A 16,909-nucleotide genomic window follows, 5' to 3' on the forward strand; every position below is an offset into this window, starting at 1 on the left:
TGTAGAATTCTGTCCTCTGAGCATAATGACCATCACCGTCTAAATCAGAAAAGCTGTGACTCCTTGCAAGAGACACCCAGGTTCATGCCTGTTCACATTTTTGGTAGAAAAAAAAAACGTGTGGTGGTGATGGGGAGGGTTGTCAGATCCTCTCTTGAGATTCTAGATACTCCATCCAACACCATCCTCTCCAAATGAATGTATCCGTGGCCTGCATCTGGCCACATGGAATCAGAAGGTGCAAGGCTAGAGTATATGGGGAGGGCATGGAAGGTTAACTGAAGGGAAACTCATTCTCTGTGCTGGAGTGAGACTTTTCAGTGACGCAGATGATTTGGGGTCGTCCACACTCCCGGAAATAACCCATCACCTATGACCCATAGCTAAGTCCAAAAATTTCGCTGCTTCACCAAATCAGTGGTATCATTACTTCGGCTGGTCATCTGGATTGAGTAGTTGTTTGCTCTTATCTCCCAATGAGAGAGATTTTATGCAATAATGGGTCATTAGTTCTTGAATGCCCAGAACAAAATCTGCAGATGCTCAGAGCTCTTATAGAAGATTGTCATGTATACTTTCTATTCATCCTCTCAGATGCTTTAAATCATCTCTAGATTACACGTAATAACTATTCTCATATAAATAGGGAGAATATATTTGTGAGGTTCTGTTCATTAGAGAAAAATGCCATGTTGAATACAGCAGCTGATGCCGCAGGGCAATCGGTAATGAAAAGTCCCCAGACTATCTTAATACAAAATATAGAAATGGTGCAGGAGAATTGTCTATATTCTGTCAATCATGTATTTTAATAAAACGCTGATTGGCCAGGGAGGAAGTATAAGTGGGTCAACCAGACAGGAAGTAGAGGCGGGGCAATGAGAATAGGAGAAGGCTAGGGAGGAGGAAGCGCCCTCTGCCACTCCTGCCCAGATCACCGAAGAAGCAACATATGAGTTGACAGCTGAAAAAGGTACCAAGCCATATGGCTAACATAGATAATGATAATGGATTAATATAAGTTACAAGGACTAATAAGAAGCCTGACCTAATGGGCCAATCAGTTTATAATCTTATGGAGTCCTGTGTGTAATTTTCTTTGGGACTTGCCTGTTGTGGGGTACCGGGCGGGAACCGATACCCCAACAAGCCGGCCCTCATGTTACAACCAGCAACTTAAAACATACTTTTGTTTTGTTAATAGATAAATCTATAATGTAGAACCCAAAGACACAGAGTATAAGATGGCTGACCCACCTTCTCTTCACATGTTCTCTTGAGATCTCTCACCTATACATGAGCAGTCTGAGCTACATAGAAAGATACTGGCTCGGGAAAGTACTCAGTAGCATCAGTAATTAAAGAAATGCATGTCAAGCCGGGCGATGGTGGCACAAGCCTTTAATCCCAGCACTAGAGAGGCAGAGGCAGGCAGATCTCTTTGAGTTCGAGGCCAGCCTGGTCAACAAGAGCTTGTTCCAAGACAGGCTCCAAAGCTACAGAGAAACCCTGTCCCAAAAAACCAAATAAGAGAAAAAGAAAAAAAGAAATGCATGTCAAAATTACACTGAGACACCGATGTCCATGGTAGAAGAGTGGGCTAGAAGTACGAATGAATATTGCCCATGTGTAGTGTATGCATTGTGAAGATATCGCAGTGAATCCCTTTATTTTTTTTCCGTTAGACTTGTTTATTCAAGTATCCGAAAACACTCCTTCCACTTCCTCCCCTCCTCCCAATACCCTCCCGCTCCCCCCACTCCCCCCAATCCCTCTCCTCCTCCCTCACCATTCCCAAGAGCAGTCAGGGTTTCCTGCCCTGTGGGAAATCCAAGTTCCTTCCCCCTCCGTCCAGGTCCAGGAAGATGAGCATCCAAGCAGGTTAGGATCCCAAAAAGCCAGTCCATGCAGACGAAACAAGACCCAGTGCCATTGTCAATGGCTTCTCAGTCTTCATTTGGACCTTGGGGGCTCAGTCAGCCCCCATGTCAACCACATTCAGAGAGTCCGGTTTGATCACATGCTCGTTCAGTCCAAGTCCAGTTGGCCTTGGTGAGCTCTCATTCGATCAGTCCCCTTGTATCAGTGGGTGAATGCACCCTTCGTGGTCCTGACTTCCAGTGCTCCACTGTGGGTCTCCGTCTCTATGTCCATCCATCGTCAGATGAAGGCCCCCTCTGATTTTGCTTTCCTTGCTCACAATCTCCCTCCCTCTGCTTAACTTCCTAGTGAATCCCTTTAATGTGTACAATTAATACATATTAATACTAATGAGCCATGCAAAAGTCACTTACTCACACTCTTCTTTGAACTTTCTCTCCTTTTTATGTCCTTCTGTTTTGACAATGAGATGTTCCCTCATTTAGTAATCCTCTCTTCTAGCATCTGTATATAGATATATTGTGTTCTTAAATTATTTCAATTCTAATCTTTTTTTCTTTTGGCTTTTCTCTGTAGCTTTGGAACCTGTCCTGGAACTAGCTCTTGTAGACCAGGCTGGTCTCGAACTCACAGAGATCCACCTGCCTCTGCCTCATGAGTGCTGGGATTAAAGGCGTGCGCCACCACCGCCTGGCTCAATTCTAATCTTTGAATGACTTAGTTAAATTTCTGTCTTTTATACAGTGTATCTTGTTTCCTCTATTACTTGACATTTTAATTACTAGGCATTTCTTTTCTGCTAGCATATACACTCCATATACCTTATGTTTGCATATATCATTTGCCCCCACACACACACATACACTTCAGGTTTTCAGCCATATGGCCTTGTCTCTTCTAATTCCTCAAAAGTTTTGAGTGATACTTGTATCATGATTCTGATGCCAAAAGCAAATGACACAATGAAATTGTTGTGTCTAAATGACTATGAAGGTTCTAAATGGTTTCATCATCCCTCAGATGATAATGGAAGCATTTCCTTCTTGAAAGTTGAGAAATAGTCAATTGTATGTCTGCCTGCGTCAAATTTTCTCTTCCTTCCATCCATTGAGGAACGGTTATGATGATTCCTTATCTTGACAATACACATGGGAGTACAGAAATCTTGTCAATATCCTGCTTCAATTTCCTGAGTTCTATTTTAAACATTTTTTATTTTTTACTTATTTTTTATTTTTTTAAAAAAGGAAACAATCTATCTTTTTTCATTATACATACCAATCCAAGTTCCCATTCCCTCCACTCCTTCTATTCCTCCACACACCCTCCCACCCAACCCACATCCACTCCTCAGAGAGGGTAAGGCACATTGTTTTGGGGAAGGTCCAAGGCCCTCCCTACTATATCTAGGCTGAGCAAGGTATTCATCCAAAGAGAATAGGTTCTCCAAAAGCCAGTAAAAACTGTAGGGATAAATCCACTGAGTGGTTCCTCAGTCTACCCCAGCCATGCAACTGTCAAACTGTATTGTTTGAGGAATGCCACAAGAAAAAAATTGCTTGTATTTATTACAGGCACAATTTTAAAAGATATTTCAAGACATCAGGTTGATGGGATTTGAAGATGTGCAACCTCTGACTATGGAAAATTTGCCAGATTTGGATATGAACTTCTTATCTGGTACATGGTTTGAAAATATTTTCTCCCATCTCATAGGTTGTCTCATTAATGTGTTAAGTGTTTCCTTGGATATGTAGGTTTTAAGTTTGATACAATCTCCTTTATCCCATTGAGGGTATTTTAAAGGGGATTAACATGTCTTTCTTCCTAGAGGTACTATGATCTCCAACTAATGCAACCTTGTAGGCCACTCATGTAAGGGCAATACATCATCGGTGATCCATTTTATATATCTATATAGTGTGCATATATATTTGTATTGGCACACGTTTATGTACACACACACACACACACACACACACACACGCACGCACAGACATCATCCCCCTCCTCACCTTGCTGATTTGGGGTACATTCTCTTCCACAAATCCTACTTACTTTCTCTACAGAGTATATTATTTTTTTAAAACTGCTATCTCTTATTTCACACTTTCTCATCTTTCTGGTCCCAAATAGGTCAGATGGGGTAGAAAAGCCAACATATCAACTGCAAGGCTATGGAAATCTTTGGAATACAACAAATATTCCACATTTTATTTAATATAAAGAGCCAAGACATTTAACATGATCATTCTTTTTATTAATTTGGTGTTTAATTTTTAAAGGTCTGTTATTTATCACTTTTGAAATAAAAATCTATTCAAACAAAAATTAAGATATTGGTAGTCAAGAGTCCTTCTAAAGTCAGTGTAAAGAATTGTCTCTTGGTTGTCATGGGCCACAACAAGAGACCACAACAGACTTTACACAAGTCAACAACAGAATCTATGTTCTCATACTTCCAGAGCCTAGTATTCTAAGACACAATTGTTGCCTTGGTTTACTGCTTCTGCGGCCAATTGTCTTGGTTTGTCAATGGGCATCCTTTAACTTCTGTCTTCATAATGCATAGATGTAACTATTTACATTTAAGTTTCTTATTCTTATAAGGTCATAATCCACCTTGGATTACCGTTCACCACTGTCTTACTTGCAGCTACAATTGCTGTGATGAAACACCATGACCAAAAGCAAGTTGGGGAGGAAAGGGCTTATTTGGCTTACACTTCCACATCACAGCTCATTATGAAAGGAAGTCAGGACAGGAACGCAAACAGGGAAGGAACCTGGAGGCAGGAGCTGATGCAAAGACCATGGAGGGTGCTGTTCACTGGTTTCCTCCTCATAGCTTGCTCAGTCTGCTTTCTTATAGAACCCAGGACCACGAGCCCAGAGCTGGTACCACCTACAATGGACTGGGCCCTCCCACATCAATCACTAAATAAGAAAATGCCTTGTAGGCCGATCTTATGGAGGTGTTTTCTCAATTGAGGTTTCCTTTTCTCAGATGACCTTAGCTTGTGGCAAATGGACAGAAAACTAATAAGTGCAGCTGTAATCATCTCATTTTAGCATAGTTTCCACTTTAAAATTACTGTCTCTGGACACAAGCACATTCTGAGAACAACATATCCCATCAAGAACCAACCGAGGGAGAGTCATCATTGGAACAGCGATCCCCTCGCTCCCCTCTCATTATGAGCTCATTCTTTGGATTTCCATAGGATACTGGGGTTACTTTTCCGTGGACATTTAATGCAGGTGTTTACTGTCTGTTTGTCTGTCCTCCTCACTGGACACTGAATTCCTTGACAATGACTACCTGGCTTGGTCATTGTGGGTTTCTTACCGTGGTTAATATGTCATTTTGAATATTACTTATTCTTGAAAAACCTGTCTGACTTCATGTCCTCCAGATGAGATGAGGTTCCTCTGCTCCAGGCACTTTTCAAAGTCACCTCAATTTCGACTTATCTCTTCTACAACAGTGGTCACATGGTATAAGGGAGGGAGGGAAAGCTTTGGTTAGGATGCATAAACCAGAAAAAACAATCGAATGCGTATGAGTGTTTTGCTGTGTGCACCGTGTGTGTGCGGTGCTTACATAGACCCACAAAAGGGTATCAGATCCCCTGGCACTAGAGTTGCAAGTGGTTATGAGTCACCATGTGGAATTGAACCCTGGGCTTCTGGAAAAAGTACCCAGTGCTCTTAACTGCTGAGCCATCTCTTCCTACTCAGGCTTCAATTTATTTAAAAAAAAATAGGGTCTCTTGACTATCTACTTCCCCTGCCTCTACCTCATGAGTGCTGACTGTGTAGGAGTGTGTCAACATGTCTGCAGTGCTGGGATTAGAGACCAGGACCTGCTGTACGCCAGACAGGTACTTTAGCAACCAAGGCAAAGCTCTGAAAGCACCGCTATGTTTGGGTTGCCATGGCTGGCCCTAACAATGGGAACATTCCAAGAGCTACCCTCTGCAAAGCTCTGAAGCACCGCTATGTTTGGGTTGCCACGGCTGGCCCTAACAATGGGGACATTCCAAGAGCTACTCTTTGCAAAGCTCTGAAGCAAAGTCCTCATCAATTATCTCTGACTTATCCAGCTCAGCTACTTCTGAGATTCTCACAGTGAAGAGGCTTCCCAGGCTCCTCCTAACTTGGCAGGAGTTCCTAAGGTGGTGATTTGGACATTGCTCTGGATGGCATCCACCTGCCAGATGTCTGGTTGAGGCAATTAGAGAAAATCTGGTGGGACTGGCACTGGAGACATGTTTTGGTTCCTTCCTGGAAGGCTGATAAACGGTGTACTATGACACGCCTACTGTGGGTTGATTAGCAGTTACGGGCAATGACCACCTCTGTGTTTTTGTTAGTGTATCCTCTGCCCAGAAGGCCAGCAGTGGCAAGACTCAGTTTGGGGGCTATTATCAGATGAGCACATTGGGCACTGGAACCTAATTTCCCTCTCTGTTACTGCCTCAGCTTGTCTCTTCTAGTGCCCCTTCTCCTTTGGCCATGGTTTTGTCCTTGGGAAGAAGAGAGACTGGGAGTAGGAAGGCTGATGGTGGACTTTTGTAAGAGGTGAAACCAAGGCCAGGGACTCAGGCCTGCACCCAGCATTTGGGAGGCAGAGAGAGGAGAAGGGACGGCTGCAAGTTTGTGTCATAGACCTTCTTTGTAGCCTGGGCTATGTCACACAGCCCTGTCTCCAAATTAATGAATTAACAAATGAATAAATAATCAAACAGAAGGGGAAGATTAGGGGGAACAATGGCAGCACAGAGGTGTGAGCAGCAGGAATTTGCTAACCAAGTGTTTGCGCTCCGAGTGGAGGGGCCCACAAAAATCTCATGACTTATATACCACATTGTCCTTATTCATCCCTCTGTTGTAGGATACTTATACACAGTGAATATTTTTTCAGCCATAAGGAAGGAAGTTGTGTTATTTGTGGGAAAATGGATGCAACCAGAGCGATGTAAGCCAATTGCAAGATGAATATTGTGTTTTCCCTCATTTGTGGTTCCATTAATATATTTGTACATATGACATGAAAGTAGGAGTAAAACTGCCTAGGGAGAAGTCATGGTGACAGCCAGAGGAAGAATTTTTCCTCAAGAAATATTTCCCACCTGACAACTGCCTTGCAAGACAAAAGCAAGACAATGGCATGTCAACGGTAGGCTGAGACTAGCTCCTGAGCAGACTGCTTATTTATGAATACGTCTTGCCCTCTATTTAAACCTAACTCTCATGTCAGTGCTCTGAAGATAGATTTGAGGACCACTGGACCCTTTGCTTATTCCTCTGCTTCATATAGCCACGCTGAGTGAAGCCTTTCTTTTTGTTTTTTTTTACTAATACTTTCCTCTATTTAAAATATTTTTACACTGATTTATTGTATTATTTAATATCTACTAGTGTTTTAGCTGTTGTGTGTGTGTGCGCTGCATGCATGCCTAGTACCCTCAGAGGTTAGAAGAGGGTGTTGAATCTCATGGAACTGGCGTTCTAGATGGTTGTGAACTACCATACAAGCACTAGGAATTGGACCTAGGTTCTCTGCAAGAACAATAGATGCTCTTAAACTCTGATCCCTCTCACCAGGCCCATTTTTAATATTTGTGGGGGGGGGTGTGAGTGTGTGAGAGTGAGGGGGGAGAGAAGGGGGAAGAAGGGGAGGGGAGAAAGTATTCATGTGCCACAGTGTGTGTGTGTGTGTGTGTATGTGTGTGTGTGTAGGTCCGAAGAGAACCATGGGCATCAGTCCTGACCTTCCTGTTTGAGATAAATTCTCTTGTGTTCACCACTATATACACCTCTCTCTACACCAGCTTTGCTGGCCCTTGAGCTTCCAGGGATGCTACTGTCTGTCCCTCCCAATTCACAGTAGGAGTGCAGTGATAACAGCTGTATGCACATCGGCGTCCAGCTTTACTTTGGTTAACTGAACTCAGGGTCTCCCCCTTGAGTTGCAAGTAGTTTCCTGCGTGAGCCATTTCCCAACTGCCCCTTAAATGCCCCTGTTAGTTGGCAGGTTGGGGATGGGTAACTGTGCTGGCGATTATGCTAACTTGACATAAGATAGAGTCATTTTGGAAGAAGGAACGTCAATTGAGGGAAATGCCTTCAGCAAATTACCCTGTGAGCAAGCCTGTGGTACATTTTACTGAATGATGATTAATTTCCCTGTGGGTGGTACCACTTCTGGTTTGATGGTCCTGGGTACTAGAAAAAAGCAGGTTGAGCAAGTCATGAGGAGCAAGCAGTAAGCAGCACTCTGTTCTATGGCCTCTGTGTCGGTCTCTGCCTCCAGGCTCCCACCTTGACTTCCTGCCCTAACTTCCCTCAGTGATGGACTGTCTTGTGAAACAGTAAGTTGAAACAAACCCTTTCCTCACCAGGTTGCTTTTTTCTGTTGTTCATAACAACAGAAACCCTAACTATGACAATAGCTAAGCCTGTCCTTTTGGGTTAAGCTTACACTTCACCCTAACAACACCAGTAGCAAAAGCACTTTTGTGCAGTGGGTACCAAAACTGGGGTCCCTCAAGTCAGTCCTAGATCCTATTGGCTGCTGCATCTTTATCCACACATTAACTAGATGACCTTGGTCTAATAGGATTCAGACAAGACAACCTTGGTAAACAGTCATTTATGAACGAAATACAGCTGTTTGGTTTGGTTACTCCGCTGAGATATACACGAGAGCTTCCCTGCTGCAAAATACCATCCCGTGCAACTGAACTTTGTCTTGATCAAGATTTGTGCTACTATCTTGTATATCCATGTACAGAATTATTCCTTGCTCAGAACTGGCGCACTCCTTCCCCTTCTTTTTTAAAACTGAAAAACTGATGAAGCCACTAAGGAAATCAGGATGGAGCTTCTCAAAAAATTAAAACTAGGATCACCATGTTACCCAGCTATACCACTCCTGAGCATATGCCCAACGGGCTCTGACTCCTACCCTGAGATACTGACAGTTCCACGTTTATTGTTTCACGTGATTCCCAATAGCCAGGTGTGGATCCAGCTGAGCTGTCCATCAACAGACGACTGGCTAGAGAAAGTGTGGTCCATAAACATGGTGGAGATCTATTCAGTAAGGAAGAAAAGGGAAACCATGATACGTGTAGGAAAATGGACAGAACAGAAAATTACTACATAAAGTGAGGAAACCCAGGCTTGGAAGGACGAATGCTGTATACATTCTCTTACACATGGTTCCTAAATTTTAATCTTATTTATGTGGATATGCTGTAGGAATTCCTACAGCCAGTAGCCTTTAATTTACCTGCCCACTTAGGCGTGGTCTCTGATACCATATATGCCGATGTAAAGCACAGGTCTGGCCTCTCTTCCGGTGGCGTGATTCAGTTCCTGTTCCCTGTTCATGTAGAGGACTGTGATCTGTGAGTCTATCCCTAAATAAATAACCCTCTATTATACTCAATTCTGAGCTACTGTGGCATTGCTTTTCCATGTGCTTCTTCATGTGTATATGTGGAGGTATGTGTATAGATCATGAGGGTAGAATGGAAGGCACAGAGAGTGGAGAATAGTGGTATTTAATGATGGGATGAGGGGACAAAAGAGGATAGCAGGGTGCCTGTGACATGAAAGCTGTCTTAGTTAGGGTTTGTATTGCTGTGAAGAGAAACCATGACTGCGGTGACTCTTATCAAGAAAACATTTAATTGGGGTGGCTCATTTACAGTTTTAAAGGTTCAGTCTATTATCATCATAGTGAGGAGCATAGTGGTATGCAGGTAGATGTGGTGCTGGCTACATCTTGGCTTGCAGGGAACAGGAAGTTGACTGAGATGCTGGGTGGTATCCTCAGCATAGAAAATCTCAAAGCCTGCTGCCACAGTGACACACTTCCTCCAACAAGGTCATGCCCCCTCCAACAAAGTTATGCTCCCTATGAGATCATGGGCAGTTACAATCAAACTACCACGAAAACTATTAGTGTAATGATGGAAGGGGACCAACAGGAAGAGGCGGGGTGATTGCGAGAAGCAGGGAGGAGGTTCAACAATAACAAAGTAAGTATGGGATTGCCATACCCAAACCCATTACTTTGTCTGCTAATTTTAAAGATAAAAAACTTTAACATAAAGTTCAAAAAAGGAAGAAATCTAATTTAAACTGTCACAAATAAATAAAACTATAGATTTTATCTTCTGGGACCCTTCATCAGAAGGCCAATTTCTTTCCTCTCCAGTTACTGCTGAAGGAAGCTGCGGGACATCTAGAAGCACATAGTTCAGAAAATGGGGCAAAGCGACCTTTTATCTTATGTTAAGCTCCTGTCTTAGTTTTCTTTCCATTGCTGTGGAAACTGCCATGACCAAAAGCAACCTGGTAAGGAAAGGCTTTATTTCCACTTACAGCTTACAATCCGCCATGAAGGGAAGTAACAAGAACTCACAACAGGAACCTGGAGGCAAGAAATAAAGCGGAGGCCATAGAGAAAGGACGCCTACTGAGCTGCACTATGTGGCTTGCTCTGCTAGCTTTTCTATGCCACTGGGACCACCTTCCCAGGAGTGGTATCGTCCACAGTAGGATGGTCCCTTCCAAATCAATTAATAGAAAGAAAATGGCCCGACAAACTTGCCTACAGGCCAATATTATAGAGGCATTTTCTCAATTGAAATGTCCCCTTCTCACATGACCCTAGCTTGTATGAAGTTGACAACAAAATTAACCATCACTGCCATCACTGACTATTTTTACAAATAATTGTGGTATGTGTGTGTATGCGCGTGCGTGCGTGTGTGTACGTTGTGTACGTGCGTGTATGTTGTAATATGCATGCAGACGCATACTCTCGTACGGCAAAACTAGAGGGGGCTGCCAGGGCTCCTGCTCAACTACCTTCTAACTTATTTCCTGGAAACAGGGTCTCCCACTGAAGCTGGAGCTAGGCTGGTAGCCAGCAAGACCCAGTAATCCTTCTGACTTCACTCCACCTCCCTCAGTGCTGGACTTACAGACTTGCATGCAACCACATCTGACTTTTTAACAGGAGTTCTGGGATTTGAGCTCAGGTCCCCTTGCTTGTACAGCAAGCACCGTCACCCACTGAGCCATCTCCCCAGCCAATAGTCTTTGTTTTAGTGCATTGCTGTATTATGTCACTTTGTTCTGAAGAGTAAGATTTCTGTTCTCCCTCTGTCCACATACGTGCCACATTTAACTTGAAACTTCTTTCTCATGTTTGTCATAAGATAATTTACAAACACCATCTCTGTATCTCGGCGAACCCTGTTTCTTCTGGCAGACAGCAATCAGTCAAAATCAGCCTACTGAGTTTTCCTTCTTTACCTCTTGTCTAAGGATGCAACTTGATTTTCATTAATCCTGAGCAGCAGCCCCAGAGACGATTTCAATCAACTCCTTTGTGATGAGATGATCGCCACGCAGGTGAGGTTGAACATCAGCATCAATTTGTTAATCATATCAGAGGCATTCTTGCGGGTGCTATCCATAGCTGTCATCCTGACTCTGTGCTCACTGGTGGCAGAGACTCCTTCAGGTAGATGTCCAGATTGTATTCCTGGTAATTCTGCAGCGCATCAGCAGCAATGTCCTCTGCAGTTGCAATGACATTGATTGAGAAATAAAGGGGCTTCTCTTCTGTCTTACAGGAGATCACAGACTTGAGCTGATTAAAACGATAGAGCCTTCATCAAAGTCGTATCCAGTATTTAACAATCCAAGGGCGATGATTTACTCATCTCCAAGTCTTTGAATGACACCAAAAACTGGTCAGAGCGAGCCCCTTTAAATATGTCCCTGATTTTTTCACCAATCCTAGCAAGGAATGAATAGTCCCACAAAGCCCTCAACCTGAGGACACACTAATAAGGTGTGTGTTTCCCCTTGTCCCCAGGCCCCTTACTATCAGCCTTCTTCTCATGGAGAGCCAAGGAACCTGTTCTGTACCCCTGAGCTGGCTTCTCTTGCTCACCTGGCACCATCTTCATAGACTTGGTAATTTTCTGGATATTTCTAATGGACTTCAGTCTCCTGGTAATGTCTGTCAAAGTTGCTGTGTTTCAAACTTGGATCCATTGTAGCTGCAAGGTAGAAGCCAAAAACCCTGCGATTCTGGCTGGTGAGGGATCCATTGCAACTGCAAGGTAGAAGCCAAAAACCCAGCAATGCTGGCTGGTGAGAATGGCCAGGCAGACAGGCCTCACTGTGCATGCGTGGGAGCTCCCAGTTCATTGGTCCTCTTGGCTTGTATGTTTAACTGTTAATTTTTAAATGCTTCCATGTTTCTAAATAGCATTCATGCTTATCTTTTTATTCATTACTATGGGTCTATGTTCATCTACTAGTAGATGAGAATTTATTCTACTTACAACCCCCTCCATCATACAATAGAGCTATACCACAATGTAAAGCTATCATCCTTGAGATAATGGAAACACATTCACCACTGATCCAAAGAATACTCTATGTTTACATTTCCACTAGGGTTCAATGACATTTTAAAGGGAATTCATGATAGCGCGATCCTTTTTTGTTTTGCATACTGTGACCAAATTTCTAATATCTTCTAATCATCTTGTCTCTGACAACACATGTTCCCACCCTTCTAAAGCCCTTCTGACCCAGGATCCCTTAGTGGGCATAGTCAGAAATCCTGCCAATTAGCATGATATTGGAACAGAGAGTGAAGAATGCTCTGTTAGGTTCTATGACTTGCCTAGCAGAGTACAACTATACTATGAACTTTGGAACTTAAAAAGAAAAAACATTTTTACAGATTTTTTATTTTATACATGTTTTTCTTGTATGTGTGTTTTTGAACCACAAGCATGCAGTGCCTGCATAGGCCAGAAGAAGGCATAGATCCCATGGAATTAGATTTAGAAAGAGTTGTAAGCCACCATGTGGGTGCTGAGGATCAAACCCAGGTCCTCTGTAGGAGCAGTTCTCTCCAGCTTGAGAAAAACCCATTTATTAGCTTACTGTTCCATCAATGAAAAATAAATTTGTGGACATTGTGACTTGGATGCTTTCAGTGTCACAAAGTCTACGGTATGATAGCTGCATTTCTTTCTGGAGCTTTGGGATGGTTTTGCTTTCATGCCTGTTCAGACGTTCACCAAATTCCCTTCCTTACCTTTGTAGGGCAGAGGTTCTCATTTCCTCACTGGCTCTTAGCCACAGGCCAGTCTTTGCTCCCAGAGTCCACTCTCATTCCTTCTCACAATTTTCATGTCACGTCTCCCTCCAGCAAAAGTGAATATAATGGCTGTGAGTTGTTCTCATATTTTACGGTTCTCTGACATTTCCTTTTTCCTCTGTTTTCTGTAGCTCTCTAATTACAGACGAGAAAAGTTCTCCGATTGGAACTGACCTTCTCAGAGTGCTCAGGATCCCTCCCTATCTTGAGCTCTACACCCTGTTAAATTTCCCAAAGTCCTCCTTGCTACACAGTAACATGTTCACAGAATCCCGAGAGTATGGCCAGAATATCTTTGGTGGCCATTCTACCCACAAATGATGCAATCATGACAACAAGAGAAAACATGTTCTGGCCAACAGTCTGGAAGGATTAGAAAACATGAATTTCTGGGCAGTTCAATGATGGTGGTGTAAAGGAAAACTGGATTGGAGTGGCAGGCACAGGGCCAGGTAATGATAGATGCTCACTGTTATAGCTCTCCTCTTTTGTTGGGTTTATGTGTCTTTTGGTTCCCTTTGGGTACACTATATCAGAATGCTGCATTGCAGCCTTGTTGTAAGCCAGGTGAAAGTGTGTGTCCTTCACATCTGAATTCCTTCTGTTAGGTCCTACTCTCCAACGGAGCCTGTTTTGCTGCTGGTCTTCAGCTTTCTCCCTTTACAATTGTCTCACTGCTCATTGTGGGGTAAAGGAAGAAGTTTTGCAGCTGGTGGATTTGCCATCTGGCTGGCCATATGCAATCCCATAAATCCTACACGAATTGTCCCACAACACTGCTTTCTTCACGTCGTTCTGCTCTTCAGTGGATCCTGATGCTTTTGCTTTGAATATGGAACTCAAATCGTGTGTGTGTGCGTGCACGCGTGCATGGGGGAGGTGGGTGGATGGGTGTGTGTGTGTGTGTGTGTGTGTGTGTGTGTGTGTGTGTAGGCACATGTACAGACTTTCACAAGCATGTGCCTGTGCATATGGCAGCTAGAGAAAGACATCCTTCTCTGCCTTATTCTCTTGAAACCCTTGGAACAGAGTTTCTCACTGAACCCAGAGCTTACTGTTTTTCAGCCAGGATGGTAGCCACAGTGACCTTCTTGTCTCCCTCTCAGCGTTAGCACTGGGGTGGCAGGCATTCATAGTGACTGGGGTGGCAAGTGCTCACATGGACACACCTGGCATTTTACCTAGGTGCTGAGTCAGGTTTTCAAGCTTGCACAACAAAAACTCTTACACACTGAGCTATCTCCATGCCAAGCTCTTGAAACAAATTCTCCTTCCTTCCTTCACCTTCCTTCATCCTTCCTTCCTTCATCCTTTCTTTCTTTCTTTCTTTCTTTCTTTCTTTCTTTCTTTCTTTCTTGTTTTGTTTGGGTTTTGTTTTATTTTGTTTGTTTGTTTCTGTTGCTTTTTGTTTTTCTTTGAGACAGGGTCTCACTATACAGCTGTGTCTGACCTGAAACTCACTATGTAGACTAGGTTGTCCAAAAATTCGTCCAAGATCATTAACTCCTGAATGATGGGATTACAGGCTCTGGGGCCACCACACCCAGTATCAAACCAAATTCTTAAGCTTACACCAAAAAGGCCAAGTGGAAATCCACCAGGCCGTGCCAACCTTCTCACATACTCTGTTCCAGGCAATCGTGGGTCTTTTTTTCCTTTATGCCCACCAGACAGAGTCTATTGCCTATGTCTTGCTAGTTTCTTCCTCCTTTGTCAATCAAAATGTACCATTCCCTTTCATTTTGTATGTACAAACTATCTAGCTTTTCAGTCAGAACACAAATCAACACCTTCATGAATCTTTCCTCAGGATTCCAAACTCAGTGATTCACTGTCCCACTTTATTTTTCAGATGCTTGCAGAACCTTTTCTATTTATAAGATGTCTTTCTGTGTGCCCAGGCTAGCTTTGAACTAACTTACCACCCTCCTGCCACAACCTCATGAGTGGTGGGATTACAGATGCGTCTTCCCAGAGCGTAAGGTCTTTAATGCAGTAGCTTCTCTTTCACTTCGCCCTTCATTGTGAACTTCCTTTGAGTTAAATAACAACGCCACCCTCATCTTTTCAACTGCATTAGAAGTGATTTGAGGACAGACCACATGTTCTATTAGATATTTGATATGCTTTTCAACTTCTATCCATGTGTCCGACATTCTATTTCCAAACTAGAGAAGAAGATACATGTCTATTTCTGTTCTCTCCATAAGGCCGTCATCTGGCTGAAAAGAAATGGGAACTCCCATGCTATCATTTTGGGATAGGATTATGAAATATGTATCTGTGACTCAGAAATCTTTACCGATCCCTTCGGATATATCTCTAAGACAATGAATATATGTACTTATTCTAATGTTTTCTAGCTTGTCCCACAGACCAAAGTTTTGTCACTTGGCCAAAGATGCAGAAGATTTAGGAACAGTGGTATTGTTTCATTGAATGCTTGCATACACTTCACCAGTGATGAGAGGAGAAAAGACCTACCTTTGGAAGACTCTGCCAAACGCTTCCCTGAGACATTTGACAAAGAAGAAACTGAATTTGTTACACAACTCATTCTGTTGAAAGAGCATAGTCAGTTTGGGTCCAAATCACGATGTCCTTAAGGTTCTAACTAGAGGGCTTTGGAGACTCAAAAACCTGAGTCTTCCTTTTATTCTAAGCAGAAAAACTATTACTGGAAATGCTGACAGTTGATAAGTTTGAGACATATGGTCCTATTCTATTTCTCCAAAATGAGAATGGTGGTTTTAGCAGTAAATTGATAGTGTAAGTAAATCTAGCACTTGAAAGAACTTAATTAAATTCCCTCCATCTTTAGTGTAAACACCAGACAGAATCTATCCTTTTGGTAAAGACAGGTAATGGAATTCTCCCATGGCAAATGGCTGTTGCACTGGACCAACCCCTGCTGAAAAGGCAGGAAAGATGTTCATGCAAGATTGCCTGTAGTCAACAACAGATAAAGACTCTGCAATTCTGAGTGGGGAATACATCACAAAAGGGCACTAACATGTCAGCTTCCTGGGAGCACTGAGTATCCATTCCTATGAGCTTGACCACAATAGCCCATAGGTTCCACAGCAAAAGGGAAAGGCCTCAATCTCACCGACTCGTGAACAGTGTTGCACTTGAAGCCAAAGAGTTGAGGTAATGTCAACATGGAATGCACAGAATTTATTTAAAACACATTTCCAAACAACAGTAACATTTATTGGGCTAACAACTGACTCCGAGCTCTAGAAGACTGACTGATGATTTGAATTTGTTTTGTAATACTTTTTTCCTGACAAGAAAAGTTCACATAGAAACCCTTTAATCAATATGCAAGAGATGGCAACAGCCCTGGAAATCCAGTTGCACTGCTCGGTATCATGGCTTTTATATGGAAAATATCTGTAAACAATTTCAGAAACTCACATGTAAGTAAAAGTGCTTCCAACTCAGGATGGCTTGAAATGGATGGGATTTTATGAAACAGAGGCAAGGCAGATGGAAAGGTGATTTCAACTTCGCATTTAGACAAAGTTATGACGGAAAACAAAATGATCCTATTATAGAATCTCCACCTCTTCTCTTATTCCAACTCAGTCTGTAATGCAGCTATGCAAAGTTGGTTGCATTCCCCAACTTCTTTGCCTCTGTGTTTGCATCCAGGCCCTTCCCTCTGCTGGAAATAACCATGCTCCTTGCTTCCTTTGTGCCTTAGAATCTTCCCTTCCATATTCAATGGTGACCTTCTCTATGAACATTCTCAGGGATAGGTCTTGAATGCAGGTTCAAGAGGGACATTGAGACAGATTGTTCTGGAGTGTG

At 42.8% G+C, this 16,909-nt stretch overlaps 1 pseudogene; it reads right to left on the reverse strand.

Moving 5' to 3' along the window:
• Positions 1-11,250: 11,250 nt before the first annotated feature.
• LOC125410730 (ATP synthase F(1) complex subunit gamma, mitochondrial pseudogene) lies at positions 11,251-11,920 on the reverse strand (annotated as a pseudogene).
• Positions 11,921-16,909: the final 4,989 nt, after the last annotated feature.

Source organism: Myodes glareolus, chromosome X (assembly GCF_982192425.1).
Source record: "Myodes glareolus chromosome X, mMyoGla1.1, whole genome shotgun sequence".
Lineage (NCBI taxonomy): Eukaryota > Metazoa > Chordata > Mammalia > Rodentia > Cricetidae > Myodes > Myodes glareolus.